This window comes from Lampris incognitus, chromosome 15 (assembly GCF_029633865.1).
Source record: "Lampris incognitus isolate fLamInc1 chromosome 15, fLamInc1.hap2, whole genome shotgun sequence".
Taxonomy (NCBI): domain Eukaryota; kingdom Metazoa; phylum Chordata; class Actinopteri; order Lampriformes; family Lampridae; genus Lampris; species Lampris incognitus.
In genome coordinates this window covers 34,365,859-34,382,086 of record NC_079225.1, presented here as the reverse complement: position 1 = coordinate 34,382,086, position 16,228 = coordinate 34,365,859, and the positions used below count along the sequence as shown (strand labels likewise).

At 44.2% G+C, this 16,228-nt stretch overlaps 1 protein-coding gene across 1 annotated transcript in view; it reads right to left on the bottom strand.

Annotated features, from left to right (window-relative positions):
• Positions 1-15,947, bottom strand: part of fam49a (family with sequence similarity 49 member A) — a 49,110-nt gene extending 33,163 nt beyond the window's left edge. The window contains exon 1 of the mRNA XM_056294638.1: positions 15,835-15,947. The gene's annotated coding sequence lies outside the window, so the exon portion shown is untranslated. The remainder of the gene's footprint in view (positions 1-15,834) is intronic.
• Between the last annotated feature and the right edge of the window lie 281 nt (positions 15,948-16,228).

The following is a 16,228-nucleotide window of genomic DNA, read 5'->3' as shown; positions in this document are numbered from 1 at the left end:
TTAAACAAGTAGCTGACAATATGGAGGTGGGTAGGATGGGGTCTGACCTAACTAAATACAGGAATTCGCTCGGTGTGTGTCAAGGGGAACTTCACAGGGTAAAGGTGGAATCAACTCGGTGATGTGATAGGGGGTTTTATCAACAACCCCAGGGTAGAAAACCCAGGGGAACAATAGCATTTTGGTTTGAAAGAGGCTTAAAACACTGCGCTGACCAGGGACCTCTGAGGACCCGACCCCACCCATTTCCCTTTGAGAAGAAGCTTGTGTAAACCAGGGTACCCAAAATTCAACACCAGGGGACCAAAAATAACTTCTGTTTGAGAATCTCTAAGGAAAATTTGTGGAGAGGGCAAACAAAATGTTCAAGTGTTGTGTTCTCACCGCCAGCAGGCCTATACCATTTGGTGGGTCTCTGAGAGTCCATGACATTTTACGACTTTGCTGGACCCTTTTATAAAGTACTACAACTGTATTCATTTTTAGATTGGGTGGCCCTTCAAACCACTAAACCTGGAAATCTTAGTGCCTCGCTTGCCTTTTCAAAGTACAAAGGTACACAATATACTCAGAGTACTCAAAGCCAAAGTAACACTTTACTTGTGTAAGGATCACAATAGAGCATTACTCATGTTGAAATGGTTAAGATCAGTTTTTTCCATGTTTTGGCCATATCTGCAGGTGGGAAGCCAGATGTGGGTATGTGTCCTGGTCGCTGCACTAGCGCCTCCTCTGGTTGGCCGGGGCGCCTGTTCGGGGGAGGAGAGGAAACTAGGGGAAATAGCGTGATCCTGCAAAACACCTCGTTGTCAGGTGAAAAGAAGCGGCTGGCGATTCCACATGTATCAGAGGAAGCATGTGGTAGTAGTCAACAGCTCTGCGCGGATCAGCAGAGGGGGTAGAGCAGTGACAGGGACAGCTTGGAAGAGTGGGGTAATTGGCCGGATACAATTGGGGAGAAAAATGGGGGGGGGGGGGTAAAAAAATTCATTCTCACCAGTGTGGATACAAAAATTCCTTTTCAAATTCCCCGGGTTTGCACTATTCTATTCGAATTATTTACAAACTAAACACCTGAACATAAAATGTCTGAGAAGAGTGTGAACATGACAAATTCCATCCACAGACCTTAGCAGCATGGTTCAGCTTTTGAAACAATTCACATTTCAACACAATGCCTTCTACAATGGAGCAAAGCATGACCTAGATGCCATGCTAATACAGAAATAACTAGGCTAATGAAAGGGCAATACATAAGCCCCTGAGTGCTCAGCTTTAGTCATTAGCCTGACCAGTGAGAGGTAGTTCTAACTGTGTGAAATACACAAACACAACAAGAATCTGGTCCTGTGTGACCCAATAGATATCACATGGCACCAACAAACCCAGGGTTATGAGTCCACGTTCCCACCGGGACCACACCCACGCTAAAGAATGTATTCACTCGTGGAACTCCGTGACACATTGGCTATAATCGTCACCCTAACAGCTAACCTTCTAGCCAAGTTTATAGTATTCCCCAAAGCCAAGCCTGCAACAATAGACCCTCATTAACACACGACACCCCTGCCACCACTACAACAACAAGAAAGAGGGGGGCGGGGGCGAGCGAGCGAGAGAGAGAGAGAGAAAGAAAGAGAGAGAGAGAGAGCGCGAGAATGTGGATTTTTCATATCCATTTTTTAAAGCCCTCTGTTGTTGTGACTACCCATAAAAACAAGCCTTCAAACTGGGTTAGGGGAGCCATGTCTCCCTCAGGCTCCCTTTGCTGCAGCAAATGTGACAACAGGGTGTGTGTGTGTGTGTGTGTGTGTGTGTGTGTGTGTGTGTGTGTGTGTGTCAGCTCTACTAGAGGGGAAGGGTTGGCTGAGTTTTGCCCTAATATGGGCACCGGCTGGGGGGAGGGGGTTGTGGGAGGAGAGCGGGGAGAGACTGGGTGGAGTGGGGGGAACCTGCCCACCACCACAATGGCAGTCTCGCTACCCTGGCTACGACACTGGCAGACTCTCCATCTTTCTCTCTTGCTCTGACACACAATTGCAGGACTGATTCCCTCTGGAAAATACATTTACACGCCATCTGACAAATTCTCGAGTACTAGGAGTGCACAGCTCATAGTCTCAAAAACAGGCATTTACACATCCATACAACTCTGTGATGCTCTCTGTCAAACACGAGAAAAAAGCAAAAAAACAAAACAGAAAACAACCATTATCGTGGTTAGAGCAAATCTTGCTTATTGACACTCTCACACACCCAGATGGGCACATATTCACATGTCACAGGTACCCCACACACATACACACACACTCGCAAAACTATACTTGTGGGGCCCCCTCATTGACTAGATTAATTTCCTAGCCCTTAACCACACAAACTATATGCCTAACCTTAACCTTAACCTAACCCTAATTCTAACCTTAACCCTAAAACCAAGTCCTAACCCTAAAATAGACCCTTGTACTTGTGGGGCCCCATAAAATGGCCCCACAAGTTAGGTGGTTTCTGATTTTTCTATCCTAATGGAGCCATTTGGTCCCCATTAGGATAGAAAAACATGGCACACACACACACACACACAATTGAGTCTAATAAGGAGCAACAGTGAGTTCTCCCCTCAGCTCTGCCCAGCTGCTGGCTCTGTGAGCCCTCTGGCAGAACCAGCTGGGTCGGCTGTCTGCTTCCACACTGGTCTCCATTACAAACTGACCACTATCCCCTCGCCACATCTGGCCTCCAGTCGAGAGAGAGAGAGAGAGAGAGAGAGAGAGAGAGAGAGAGAGAGAGAGAGAGAGAGAGAGAGAGAGAGAGACAGAGAGAGAGAGAGAGAGAGAGAGAGCTAACAGCAACACTGGTCTGTTGGAGCTGGTATCCGGCTGACCTGTCAAGACAGGACGTTTTCTATTCAGACATCTGGACGAGGGGCAAAGAAAAAGGTGGTGGTGGTGGTGGTGAGGGGGGTCACTGGATGTGGTAAACAACTCAGACAGCCTTCTGTCAATGAGGGAGAGAGGGGAGAATGAGAATGTCTGTCTTCTATAGCGCATGAGAGAGAGAGAGAGAAAATCAAATACACAAAAAATAAGAAGACAGAAATAAGTGAGGCAGTTTGGTATTCAGGGAAGGGGAGGAGGGGTCTTAGGCTACTACCAGCCATTACAGCGTAGTGTGCAATTCCAGGCGTAGAATTCCTCCTACGTCGCCTCTCAATGCCACTTCTGTTCTGTCGAGCTCTGCATGTCAAAAGTACTACTGATACAAAGGGGACCATGTCTGTGAGGGCCCGACTATTTGTGAGAAAGCAGTGTGAGGGTGCGTGTGTGTGTGCGTCTACTACAGGGTTCGCTAAAAGGGCGGAGGCTGCTCGCTAAGTTAGCCTAGCACGAGTTCACAAGACTGCCAGCAAGCCTCAAGACACCTCGAGACAACAACCTGTAAACACATGCATTGCAACGAGATAAAGACAACCTGAGTAGACGTGTAAGCCACCAGATCCAAAGTGGGATTCAACTTGAACACCAAGAAGATGAAAAATGTCCCCAAGCTGCAATAACTTCTGGGGGCATGTTTAATCATCTATGCCTCATCTACTGGCCACTTCTTAGCATTCAAACGTCGCTGGGAGGGGGGAAGCACCCCGCAATCCATGTGCTTATGGCTTTTGTTATTAAGTTTTTAAGGTCTTAAACTGTGTAGCCGCTGATGCAAATCTTGAGTATCCTGCAAGAGCCAGTCCAAACTGGCAATAAAACACACCCAGTAGGTAATAAACATGGCCAGGTAAATTCTCTGAGCCACTAGGGATGAAGCATATAACTCTTCTTGGGCTTTTTAGTTGGAGGCTGCTCAGTTTTCTGCTGCTGATTTCTCAACTGGTTGTCCGTTCCTCCGTTTCAGAAACAAGTTCAAAATACTGCACAAGTTGTGCAGTATTTTTCTTACCGAAAAACGAGTCCACTGTAGGCCAACACTTCATTGTGAGCAGACACATCTCCTTTTGCAGTAAGCGACAATCTGCATGCGCAAATTTGCTTCCGACTGCTTGCAAGCGGAGAACATTTTCATAGTTAGGAGCTCGGGGGGGGGGGGGATGAGGGGAAAAACAAATGTCGCAAGTAGGTATTGCAAAAGCAGGATAGTAAAATAATGCACACAAAATCAGTTAACTGTTTAACCAGATCATGGTTTTTACAACATAAAAAAAAAGAAAGACAGACAAGCGTCCGAGTGGCGTGGCGGTCTACTCCGTTGCCTACCAACATGGGGATCACCGGTTTGAATCCCCGTGTTACCTTTGGCTCGGTCGGGCCTCCCTACAGATACAACTGGCCGTGTCTGCGGGTGGGAAGCCGGATGGGGGTATGTGTCCTGGTCGCTGCACTAGCGCCTCCCCTGGTCAGTCCAGGCACCTGTCCGAGGGGGAGGGGGAACTGGTGGGAATAGCGCGGTCCTCCCATGTGCTACATCCCCCTGGCGAAACTCCTCACTGTCAGGTCAAAAGAAGCGGCTGGCGACTCCACATGTATCGGAGGAGGCATGTGGTAGTCTGCAGCCCTCCCTGGATCGGTAGAGGGGGTGGAGCAGTGACCAGGATGGCTCCGAAGAGTGGGGTAATTGGCCAAGTATAACCGGGGGGGGGGGGGTAAAAAGGAGGAAAAAAGCGTCTGCGGTGGTGTAGCGGTCTAAGCATCAGCTTTGTGTCGATGCAGTTGCCCACTGGGGACCGGGGTTCGCGCCCCAGTCTTGTCAGATCCGACTATAGCCAGATTTGATGAAGCAACAATTGGCAACGCTGTCTTCGGGAGGGGGGCGGAGTCGGCTTGAGTTCGTCACATGAATGCGTCTGTGTGTGCGCGTCGGAAAAAGCAGTGGTTCGGCCTGGATTCGCCTTGTCACGAAAGTGGGGAGGCGCTTTCCTTCGAGACTGCCGGCCGGAGAGATGCAGTTGGCGAACGCATGCAGTACCAGGGTGGGTGTTTGAACTAAGAATAGAGATCGATTGGCCACTAAATTTGGAGAAAAAGGGAAAAATCAGAAATAAAGAAATAATACTTTTTTTTTTAAAAAGAGGAAAAAATCCCCCCCCCCCACACACACAAAAAAAAGAAAAAGAAAAAAGAAAGAAAAAGACCAATGAGAATCAAAACGAATTGGTGTGACCAATTAATTTTTTTAGTGGCACTGGGCAGATCTATAGTCCAATATGCGACCAAACTGGTCACAGCCTGGAGCACTGGAGTAGAAAGGTGACATCCAGGAATTAGCCTACTAAACTCTCAGGGTAGACTTGTGAGAAGCGGGCCGAGGTGTTCTACTACAACAATGACACCTTCAGTCCTCCTACACTGCCATTACTGTCTTCTTCATCTACATCCCTTCTATCATCTTTTTCAAAATGCGAATAGGAGGAAAACAGGCTAAAAATGAGTGGTTACTTACACTTTAAAGCTCAGTTCCATGACTGGATGAACGCTGGCCCTAGTGAAAGTGAAACAGCTTTCCCCTGCACCCTCTGCACATATCGAACTTTACGGAACCACGGCAGTCTGTAACGTCTGCTTGAAAAGCAGAAACATTACACAAAAATGAATAGGGAAGTCTCACACAGTAAATTATATTGCGTGTGACAGCGTTACTATAAATGGGCTACACGATAATGTGTTAAAAAGTGATAGTGTTATCTAATCACATCTGATTCAGCTTATTTCCTCAATTGTAACTTTCCAGTTTGTTGCATTTGCTCTGTGACTGCCTGCAGTTGCACACCAAAAGTACAGTAACTCTGGCTCTCTCCACACGCCCTTAAATCACCAAGTTTTGAAGATGCTGCAGCATAAAACCCCAGCACAGCAGGATGTCAGCAGAAAAAGGATCTGAAATTATTTACAAAAAAGACAACAGTACAAGTGCTTTGTTTTCAAAATGGGTCAAATAGTTCTTAATTTCAGGAACTGCCGACCTGTGACAGTTACGGATTGCCAGCACACACAAAAGCCCACATACATTTTGACTGCAAAGTTAGTTGTCTGCATTTGTGTATCATAATTTTAGTTTCCATAATTACTGGATCCTAAACCCTGCCCTTTTTTAGCCCTGATGTTCCAATTACAGTGGAGCAATCACCGCAACGACGACGTTACGTACGACGTTAAACTGCAACCGTCGGGTCATTGGCAACTACACCGGCACCCCCACTTCAACCCTTGGGTTGCTGTGAGGAAGGTGCGTGGACACCCAGCAGGACTAAAAACAAAACCTGTCAAAGGGCGGATGAGTTCCTCTGTGAACCAACGGCCATCCATACCTGGAGAGGAGATAGGGACCACCGGGTACTCCCCCTACTGAAACACAATGATGGCTCAACCGAGACTCGTTCAGGCATCAGCTGTGCTCCTACGACCTCCATAAGCTACGGAACTGATGATGATGATGAATCACAGCAAACCACTATAACCTTGGTCAACTTTCTGGAGTACCGTGGGCCCAGCCCACACTTGTCAATGAGTGCACAGTGGATGCAAGGTGGTTAAAGATGTTACTGAGGAACATGGAAAAGTGACACCAGGTATCCAGATCAAATTGATGATGTCTTTTTAACCATTTCCAAAATGGAAGACAAATTTGCTAAAATGTTTGATCCAACGGGTAATTACTTCTTCTATAGCCATGTCTCATGGAGTTCATCAACACTCTGCAGTTGACTTTGATTACAGAAAAGTGAGGAATCATGTAATGTTAGTCAGCTACATCCTACATATGCTACTTTCGGTTTGATGCTCAGACTAATATAATCCTGTTGCAGGACAGTGCCAAGTTATTTTTTTTCCCCCTTCAGATATTTTCCCTCTTTTTCTCCCCAATTGTATCCAGCCAATTAACCCATTCTTCCAAGCTGTCCTGATCTCTGCTCCACCCCCTCTGCCAATCTGGGGAGGGCTGCAGACTACTGCATGCTTTCTCCAATACATGTGGAGTCGCCAGCCGCTTCTTTTCACCTGACAGTGAAGAGTTTCACCAGAGGGACGTAGTGCATGAGAGGATCGCGCTATTCCCACCAGTTCCCTCCCCCCTGAAAAGAAGCCCCGACCAACCAGAGGAGGTGCTAGTGCAGCGACCAGGACACATACCCACATCCAGCTTCCCACCCGCAGACACAGCCAATTGTGTCTGTAAGGATGCCTGACCAAGCAGGAGGTAACACGGGGATTCGAACCAGCAATCCCCGTGTTGGTAGGCAACAGAATAGAAGTGCTAAAGTTCTGTATCAGCCGAGGCTGCACCTGGGACATGGAGTAGGCTGTTCCTCAAACAGAAATCAAATTTTTAATACCAAATAAGCAATAAGCAATTATCAAACTTAGCACAGCAGCGCAAGGTTAATTGGTGATGGCATCATTCTCAGCCTCAATTGACAACTGATGGTGCTTTTACCTTATTGTAGCAAGAGTACTGATTTAGCCTCAGTTTTCCCGTTATTAATGATCCAATTCATAAAGACTGTTCTAATATTTTCCATGTATCCTTTAATGGCACATTGCAGGCCTTGTTGTGGCTTCATGAATAAAAGTTTCATGACCTCCAGAAACTATCGCTTATAGCTTGCAGTAAGTGGCCAAATGAAATAGACATCTGCATTGGAGGCTTGTAAAATGGAGGCTAGCCCAACATAACTTAGGCATGGGCAGGGCGTAGGATTGATCAATTTGAAAAAAAAAAATGAAAAGATACATTTTGGCACATCCACCATTGTGACAATTCATTTTGATAAATAATGGTGATTAAAATATCTAACAAATTAACCAGGCTTATCATTTTAGGTGTAATCATACAGTCTTAGAAAGTGTATGCACCTTAAGACATAGCTTCTCATTCTCATGTACAGATAAATCATGTTTCACACAGGTCACACTACCTTGCCCTGCCCGAGCTACTGATGTTATGGGTGGCTTGCGCTCTCTTTGAAATGTCCTAATAGCCCCTTCTTCCACAATCCTTTAACTTGCCAATGCCTGCACATGCTGAAATCAATGAATGTGCTGCTGGATCTTATAAAGCCAGTCAGCAAACCAGTAAGCCAGAGGCCAAGGTTGCAGCCAAGATCATTTTACCAGCTGTGAAACACAGAAAAACAGGTGGAGCAATTGCACCTGGCTAGATGGCCAATAGCCACTGATGTCGAATGTTTTGAACTAGGAGGTTTGGTGACAAGATGCCTGTGAGGAAAAATGGCTAAGCAGCTTTTTTTTTTTTTTTTTGCCTGGATAATACAGTGGGATTAAAAATAAAAAAAAACAAACAAAAAAAACAAAATACTTACATATCTTGAAATACTGTCATGACAGTGTCATTACACAAAACCAACATTGTGAAATAATGCAGATTGGATATATTTCTTGCAGAGGTCATGTCAATGGTAATTTAGAATCAATCAAAAAAAGGGGAACTTAAAAGAGGAAGGAATTCAGCAGCAGTAACTGGCGGACCATTAACTGAACTGATATTTCCATACTAAGAATATGTGTGTCTTTTGCAATCTGTGAAGCCAATTTTCAAAGACTTTCCATCTTCCCATGGACTAGAGAGATCTGTGCTCCAGGCATTACATAAATAGATAGTGCGGAGGCAAAGAAACCCGTTGTTGGAGAAGTTTGGACTAGCAGGGCTGGAAAAAAAAGAAAAGAAAAAAAAATCAATATAACAGAGGGTGTGCATATTCAATATCCCATCATATTCCCAACTCAGGTTTCAAAAACACCAGACTTGCTTTTTATGACATAAAGTAGCTCTTGAAGGACTATATAAAAATTTTCAACCTTCAGCCAGAGCGGTGATCACACACACAAAAAAAAAGTAGTAAAAACTGTGGGGACAGAGACAAATCTTTAAAATCATGAATCAAAATAATGGTGACTTGAGTGTAAAAACTACAGAAATCTTGCAGGAAAAAAAAGTGAAAGCACATTCCTGCAGTACTGTCCCCCTTTGCCGTTATTGCAAGTCACCGGTCAGGTCATTTTGAAATACATCAGGTTGCGATGTTGGTGCCCTGACGGCCCCCAGGTTCACGTCAAAGCCCCGAGAACAGACTTACAGGGAGCTGCAGTCTCACTGGCAGGATGTGAGTGTAAAAAGTAAAACGTGAGCAGGAAGTGTCTTGGGTCATAAAGCGGTGCGGTTCAAACACACACCCCTCCTGCTCTTACATGCACACACAGATATACTGTACAGGAGTCCTCCATTTTACTGTATTGCTCTGCTGTTGTTTCAGTGAGCTTCAGCGCTTGTTCCATAAAAGTAAGGTATACAAGCAAATGAGAGGTGGAGAGATGAAGAGAAGAACAGCGAGATGGGGAGAACACACACACACACACACACACACACACACACACACAAGCAGTGGACTAGCCAGTTCGATTTACATAGTATTTTACTGCGGGACAAAAGTGGATGGAAGTACAAATAATTTATTGCCCCAGGAGCACAAAAACAATATAAAAAAGGACCACAGGACAACATTAAATCCCAGACAGCCAATAAAGAACACAAACAAAGACAGGCCTAAATGGGGAATGTGGTGCCTGGTGAGGACTAGGTGCCAGCGGCACTGGTGCTTAAATATCAAGCTGATAAGAGTTAATCTGCTATAATTAAGGTACCCCAAAATTAATTTATTAATCCCTCTTGACTAAAAAGCGAGAGGGAAAAGGCTTGCTGTGTGAATGCCCACATGGGTATGCCAGCCAGTCACGCCAGGTGAAATGGACCCGAGCTGGTGGCTCAACAGACTGGAGCAAAAGACGTCGCACTCACAATACCACAGGTCAAGAGCAGGGCAACGCAATAATGGCCATGATGATAACCCTGATTATTTTACTACACATTTTGAGCAGAATAATTCAAATCAAGAATATTTGCCTTGCTGATCTGACGTAGAAAAGTGTTACTCAAATTCTTTGCACGGATTTGCCACCGTTGACAGCTTGAGTATTTTCCACTGAAGTCAGCGTTTAAAGTGAAAAGGAAAAGTTTCAGTTAAGCAGGTATACTGATGTTAATGGAATTATTCACCCGGGAGACCGAAATGACATTACATAGTCATGCTTGATGAATTTTATTAAGGCTGCATTAAAAGTTCATCCTTCCTTTCCACTGACTTTCCCTTATATACTTGCCTAGTTAAGGGAAAAAAAAATCCTTTAAACTTTTTTTCTACCCCCCCCCTCCCACACACATGCACATGCAAACAGAGCTAGGCTAACATCTCTCCGAGTCTCTGCAGCCAGTGAGAAATCTGTTGTGTTTTTGGTTCCAGCCCAGATGGCAGTACTGGCTGACTCAGCGGTTACATGGTGGACCACTGTAAACTGGGTGATTAGTGGCCGATAAGGAGGAGGAGGAGAGCCAGGGACTGGAGCTGAAGGGTCGAGGGGACTAAACTTCTTAGCTACGCTGGTATATATGAGGGAATTAATGTGCTTAACGAGTACCGACCGACCGCGGGCTACTCTGAAAAGAGATGTGTAGACTGCAGTGATTATTTCTGTGGTTGCCGTGACCTTAATAGAGATAATTCAGCGCTAGTCTCTCAGTGTGCTATGAATTTTAGTAAATATCAAGCATGAGCTCAGCGTTCATTAACACAGTCAAGGTTAAATTCAGCACACTTCTTTGTAGTTTGATCAATGCCCATTTGAAATGGTGGAACATGGCAATTGTGTTTATTTCTTTCAAACTGGGCATATCTTTAATGGTCTGGTTCAATGCTTGATAGATAACCACAAAATTTAATTATAAAGATTTCTTAAAATCCGACAAATGTTCATACGTATTTGTATGATGTGTGTTTTTCTTTAGTTTAATGAGATTAAAGTAACTTGAACAATTCAAACTAGTTTTTCGGGGTGGCGTGGCGGTCTATTCCGTTGCCTACCAACATGGGGATCGCTGGTTTGAATCCCCGTTACCTCCGGCTTGGTCGGGCATCCCTACAGACACAATTGGCCACGTCTGCGGGTGGAAAGCCAGATGTGGGTATGTTGGATGGGGCACCTGTTCGGGGGGGGGGGGACTGGGGGGGAATAATGTGATCCTCCCATGCGCTATGTCCCCCTGGCAAAACTCCTCACTGTCGGGTGAAAAGAAGTGGCTGGCGACTCCACATGTATCGGAGGAGGCATGTGGTAGTCTGCAGCCCTCCCTGGATCGGCAGAGGGGGTGGAGCAGAGATCAGGACGGCTTGGAAAAGTGGGGTAATTGGCCGGATACAATTGGGGAGAAAGGGGGGGGGCTTCTAGTTATTCACAAAAGGGAACAGCACCATTATCATATTATTCAGATAGATAAATATATATGTATGTATATGTAATATGTATTCTTATTAGGGATGCACCGATATCACCACTACACCACTATTACAGAAATAAAGGCTTCCATGTGCCAAAAATGCAGTAAATAAAGTCATTTTGCTTTTATTTATAACCTGTTTCTCTTGGCTGTTGGTATGGAATTTTAGGCTTGGATAAAATCTCTGATATCAGTATCCATGTCAGCCCAATGTTGGTGAATCAGTGTAATAGGTTTTCAGCCAAGTCAGGCCCCAAATAAAAGGTTGAAGGGCAGAATGGCATTGCCACAGTGGTCAGGTTCATGGTATAGACTACAATAATGCTACTCTGCATTTGAATATGTTTGCTAAGTTGGAAAAGGGGCAGATGATGCACTTTCATCATCTTTACATTGTGCTGTTGACACTGGGGCTGACTGTTTAACACGAATCCACTTCTAGTTAATCAATATAATGGAAATACCTGAGAAAGAACTGTTACTCTATAAGTGTTATCGGAATATGTCTTCAAATCTGGCTAAGAAGTGCTATAGGCTAGAATATCCATCACAACAGTATAGTCATGCAATGATACAGCATTTCCCATGTGGCTCCTTGTTCATCTTATGACCAAGTCAGATCTCGAGCTTGGCACCTGTGCAGTACTGCAAGGAAATCTTGTTGCATTTTTGATTTTTTTTTTTTGCAATAAAGCAACTTGTGATTCTGTGTGGACTCTGGCTAACAAACAATCACTGGTGCATGCAGTTTCATATGGAGTTCTACAACAACTTAGTGTAAAAGCCTATTATCACGTTACTCCCATCTGGCCTGGTAGGACGCTTGAAGCAGTTCACTTCGTGCCTGTTTCATTGTGACTTGCAATAAATACGGTAATCATATGTCACACATTAGCGGTGGAATCATGTTCAGCTTGCTAAGACAGCAAAATGGTCAAAGATAGTTTTAGCAAGATGCATTAGCTCGTGCCAACACACATTTCACGAAACGCCAACGTGTTGTAATTCCAAACAGCCTGGAAAAAAAACTGGAATTCAATATAACAGTGCTTCTAGTGGTGTACATATTAAATATAATTATCAATATAGTAGGCCTATTCTATATTGCCCTACAACAGTGTAGTTCTTACTAAAGAGCATGTCGAGATGTTAAAACCTCTTATTTTGATAACTTACCATGAAAAGCTTTCATTCCTAACATCAGCCTTATACTTATCCATTCTTTGGGGAACTATAAGTGTTTAATTTTGGTAGTGTATAGGCATTATATTCTCTTTAGAAGTAGTGGAAATGTTTTTAGCGCTGCTAAATTACGATAGGAAAAATAGTGCCAAAGGACGCAAAGGTTTGCCCTCCCTCCTGCTTTGGCCAACCTGCGCTGCAAAAGCAGGTTGAAAACCACAATAAAAAAAAAAAACTAAAAAAACTGAACACTCGTGAGTGCCGCCATATCCTGTTTTTCTGTCACAGATGCAAAAAAAATGAGCTGAGGGATGCCTGAGCTGTGTGTTTTTACACCACAAGTTTTTTTTCACCCATTTCTCCTTCAGAAAAATGGTCAAGGATAGACTTTCAGACAGGGACACACACGCTGCCAAGAGACATTTGTAAACTTCAATGTCTCATGCTTTCCACAGTTTTCTGCCATTTGGTGGGCCACATCACATCAGCAACATATCAGATTGCTTTAAATGTTCGAAAAAGGCCACCGAAAACCAACATGAATCGATTAGTCACTGCACAACGGTAGCAGACTTTAAACAAAGGGTAAGACTGTCAGCCAAATACAGCAATCAGTAGCTTCCTAAAACAATACCTGACATCACCTGTGTATTGTGAGTGTGCACGATCCCACTGTTCCCTAAACCAACAGCCAGGATCCCAGACTGGCTCCTTGGATGTTGCAAACAGGTTCTAGTGATTGGTTATAGAGACATTCTTTAATGCAAGTTGCCCCTGCAGGCTCCAAAACCTACAGTATCGCTGCTGGTCTGAAAGCACCAAAAACGTTTGTTTTTTTTTGAATGCTGCATGACACAATTTTAACTGGTGCAAATGGCCCACTAGGCACCTTCTGAATAGTAACTAATGCAAAGTCCTGACATAACTAAGTGTACTTTTTCTAATACAAATATTTCCTCTATTCCATCTTTATTCTTGGGGAAAATATTTTCCCTTTTGAAAGACTTCTAGATTTTAGCAACTTTGTAAGCATCAAATGCCACCCTGTCCTCTTCTAATTCAAAGATAAAACACAACACACAATACATGATTTTAGCATTCTTTTGATAGAATTCAACCAGCACATTTATTTTTGGTCTGTATGGCACTTAAAGTAATGTTGGGCCGAATTATAGGGCCCCTGAATCGGAGAGGATATTCAAACACGTTAGTCTGATTCCTTGATGAGGCCTAATAAGGTGCGCCTTGGCTTAATTAAAACCCACCATTTAATTTGCCTCATAAAAATATATTGGGGATTATCTACACATTTTGAACATCTTCTCAATTTGGGTGACCCATAGCACTATTTGAGCCCATTGTGCAAAAGCGACATTGTGGTCTATTGCTAGGTTAGGCAAAGAACACGCAAAGCATCCTTCACATTCTTCTCAGGAGCTCCTCAGCTTCATCTATAATAGTCATTGTCTCATGTCTTATATTCTCAAAATTGATCCAGCATACCAGAAATGCTGCAATTAGATCTTTGCATTCCAAATGAAATGACACACACACACACACACACACACACACACACACACACACACACACACACACACACACACAATGTTGTAAAAAAAAAGTGCAGCTGTTGCTGTATGTCCTGCCCAACAGCAGGCACTGTTTCAATGGATCAGGAGCCCCAATAAATCAGTCTTCAAGCCAAGGGATTCCCAAACTTTTACAGCCGCTCATACGTATTGGGGAAACTAGTGTGTCACCCAGGACGCAAATTTGAGGAATTCAGCCTCACCCTGGGAATGTACTGAAAACATGCAAGTAGTGTTGGTGTCATTTGGGGCCCTGCCAGAAACAGGTCCGTCACTCATTATGGGCCCTTACACGTGAGCCATTCAGTATCCACCAGCTTTGTTGTGTCTGAGACTGCATGTCCAGCGTGGTTGTTACAGCCTAACGTATCTTCATTTCCCCTCTGTTCTGTACAAGCAATGCAACATTGCCATGCAATCAATTTTACATAATTTTAAAAACGTTTGGACCAACTAATCTAAATATCACCCCAATCCCATCAGTCAGTTTGTGATGTTATCCTTGCACAGCATTGCTAAAGCACACGATTCTCCATGGGGAGAACTATATCAAATGTTCATCTCGGTAAGTGATGTATCTGAGTAAATTTAGCTTTTAAGTCACTAAAAAAAAAACATCATAGGGGAAAACGGGGCCATTCTTTGGCAGCTCATGTCAAGACAACAGAGGAAAAACAGCTGTCGCAGTCTGACATTTGCAAAAGCAACCTGTGGCGAGAAAATATTAGCAGAATAAACAAGGTCGTTTCTACCGGTTGGGAAAACAAATTACAACCACAGAGCAAGAGGAAGTAAATTGTCCAGATTTGTTTCCCTGCAAGGCATCCACCTGTTTGAATATATCCTCAGCTATCAGCAGGGGAGTTATGTGATGATGAAGTGAGCATAAAATGACATGGCAGAAAAAGAGGCAACATCTAACACTTACTTGAACTTTTGATTAACAAAAAAGCTTGCTGTGTTTTACTTCAAAAGAACATCATAAACCTTTACCAATGGGGATCTCCATGCCCTGAAGACTCAACATGAGGCAAACTACCCTATGCATATAATGTCTTGCCCTGAATATTATGTCTGCTCTGCTTGAGCCATAACAATAACAACAATATCATATTAGATCTATCACTAGTTATTGTGGCAGCAGTGGTCGCATTAGTGGCTTACAATGCCTCCTCGCATCTCTGTTTTTCCACTTGGGTACATGACCGACATTTGCACTCTCCTGTAAGTACGCTATTCCAAGTTCCGTTGTTCATGTGCACAATATGAGCAGCGACAATAGAGCTAATTAGCAGTAGTACTGTAATAACCGTCACGTGTAGTAAAACGAACTTGTAAAGAACGTGTCCGGCAGCCACCCCACCACGGTGCAACACCGGCACTTCTGTCAAGTCTCTCCGCTATACACACTTGCAGGGTTCAGGAGAAAAAAAAAAAAAAAACAAACTACGACACAGTGCAAAAAGTATAGCTAGCATGCTTTTTCACGCATTTGCCCGCGACTTAACGAAGCCAGGAAAAGAAACGCAAAGAAAAGGGAAACACACGTCTACAGAACCTAACGTTAGCTAGCTCATTAGCACTTCCTCCGGCGTGTCCGTGCGGACTCTTGACAGGCGCAATTTCTCAGCCCGGCACGGCGGCGAATTTCGGGCAGAGTGAATCGGGGTCCCAGCGCTCATTAAACGTATCTAAAAGTCGAGGAAGACGTCAAACTCACCGGTTATACTCTTGAGACGGTGCTTTTGGGGAGTTAAAAGTCGAACTATTGACCAGGCAGAGCTTTACTTCCACCTCCCTAGTTCAGCGCCCGGATAGCTGCGGAGTACGGACAACGCTCTTTCTCTCCCCTCCCTCTGACAGGCTTCATGCCCCGCCCATACGCGTTTTTAATTGGTCTATAATAGGGATTGTACAAAATTAACCAATGAAACCCCGACTCTTGCCTTGCTCTTTGTCCAATAGTCAGAAATGAACTTATTTTGGGGCGTGTCCTGTGGCAGTTTTGGCGAAGGTTGATGAGAAACCAAATTAAGAAGAGGGTGTAAATTAAAATGCAGCGAGTTCGTTCAAAAAAACATGCACCAGGAACGTCTCTAGACTTAATATGCGAC